Source organism: Myotis yumanensis, unplaced genomic scaffold (assembly GCF_028538775.1).
Source record: "Myotis yumanensis isolate MYYU_CA2020_CCGP unplaced genomic scaffold, mMyoYum1.0.hap1 SCAF_11, whole genome shotgun sequence".
Taxonomy (NCBI): domain Eukaryota; kingdom Metazoa; phylum Chordata; class Mammalia; order Chiroptera; family Vespertilionidae; genus Myotis; species Myotis yumanensis.
The window spans coordinates 21,044,645-21,046,711 of record NW_027223762.1 but is presented as its reverse complement, the minus strand read 5'-3'; positions in this window follow the sequence as shown (position 1 = coordinate 21,046,711).

The window sequence follows — 2,067 nt, the reverse complement described above, 5'->3', positions numbered from 1 at the left end:
ACCTTTAGCCATCCAAAATCATGACATTAAAAACCTTTAAGTGATTGGAAACTAATCAAATGCCCAGAACAGGTAAATCATGGCACAGTTTCCATAAAGGAATACTATACAGCAATGTGAATGAATGAACTGCAATTGGGTACATGGAGAAATATGGAAGACTCACAAGCATAATATTGAACAAAGAGGCCAGACAGAAGAACACATACCATTTGATTCCATTTATATGAAGTTTTAAAATGGGTAAAACGAATCAGAGGTGTTGGAAGTGAGTTCTTGGGGGGTGGGGTGGGGTAGTTACTCCAAGGGAACAGCAGAGGGGTTTCTGGGATGCTGGGAATGTTGGTTATGTAGGTGTGTTTGATTTGTGAAAATTCAGCAAGCTATCTACTTAACAATTTTTTGCACTTTCACTATGTAAATTATACTGCCATAAAACATTAGAAAAAAAGCCACTAAATGCAATGGGAATGGATTATGAGAGAGCCTGGGTGGCTGGCAGGCATCCCAGCATCCTTCACTTCACAGACGTGATGGCATCCCTTCAGTTCTGTCTCAGACGGTGGTGGATGGTGGGGAGGCGTGGCAGGCTCCATGGAGACAGCATGGATGGCCTCTAATTATACTTTTCCTTTTAGAATTTTTTTTTTTCCCCAAAAGAGGGACTTTAAATGATAGTTCATGGGAGGACCTCCTTGATGTCATCTACAATTGGAACACTTTTCTCACTGACAAATCTATGTGATTAAACCCACACACACATCCCTAGCTCAGCATCACTCTGCCTGGTGGGGGGAGAGGTGGAGGGGAGAGGGGGGCACCGCCCGGAAGGCTTGGAGCTCCGCAGAACTGGCTTTAAATTTCAGCTCTGCTTCTCACTTGCTCTACGTCCTTGGACAGGGCCTCCTCTCTAAGCCTCAATCTTCACCTCATAGGTTGATATTAAGAATTAAATGAAATGAGGCCTCCCAGGGGATATGTGTCTAGTACAATGTGTGACATGTGGCAGGTGCTTGAGGAATTGTTCCTTACTTAGATAGTTTCTAATTTTTACTCTGAGCCCTAGTGATCTAAGGCTCTGAGTGATCACAGTAACCTGTGGCCTGGCTGATGGGGCCAGTGTGTGGTAGAGGGTAGGGGGATGGGATGGTGGAGTGGTGATGGGCAGATAGATACCTGGGAGAAGGCCAAAGGCAGGGCTGAGGGGCTGCTTGGGATCTGGGCCTTGGAGGGAAGAGGAAGAGAGCATTTAGGGCTAAAATGCCTCAGGCTGGGAGTTCAGGACTCAAACCCTGGAGCAGTGGTTCTCTACCTTCTGGCCCTTTAAATACAGTTCCTCATGTTGTGACCCAACCATAAAATTATTTTCGTTGCTATTTCATAACTGTAATGTTGCTACTGTTATGAATCATAATGTAAATATCTGATATGCAGAATGGTCTTAGGCGACCCCTGTGAAAGGGTCGTTCGACCTCCAAAGGGGTCGCGACCCACAGGATGAGAACCGCTGGGCTAGTGGCTTCTAGGACTCTGGAGGGCATGTTCTAGTCCAGTGATGGCGAACCTTTTGAGCTCGGCGTGTCAGCATTTTGAAAAACCCTAACTTAACTCTGGTGCCGTGTCACATATAGAAATTTTTTGATATTTGCAACCATAGTAAAACAAAGCTTTGTATTTTTGATAGTTATTTTGATACATTTAAATGGCATTTAACAAAGAAAAATCAACCAAAAAAATGAGTTTGCATGTCACCTCTGACACGCGTGTCATAGGTTCGCCATCACTGTGAATCTAGTCTCTGAGGAAGAAGTTTATGGCCAAGCCATCCCAGGAGCACCCCACTCCTTTCGGCCATGAATGAGCCATGGCTGTTCTCTCTTCAGTGGGGGCCTTCTGTGTGTGCACCACATCTTCCACTTCCCTCCCCCCAATTATGCTGCCTCTCCCTCCAAGCCCTCTTCTCAGCACAGACACAGACAGGAAGAGCCCAGGCTCTGGCACTAGAGAGAGCTGAGCTCTGGTTCTGACTCGGCCATTTACGAGTTGTGTGACCCCAGCCAAGCGACT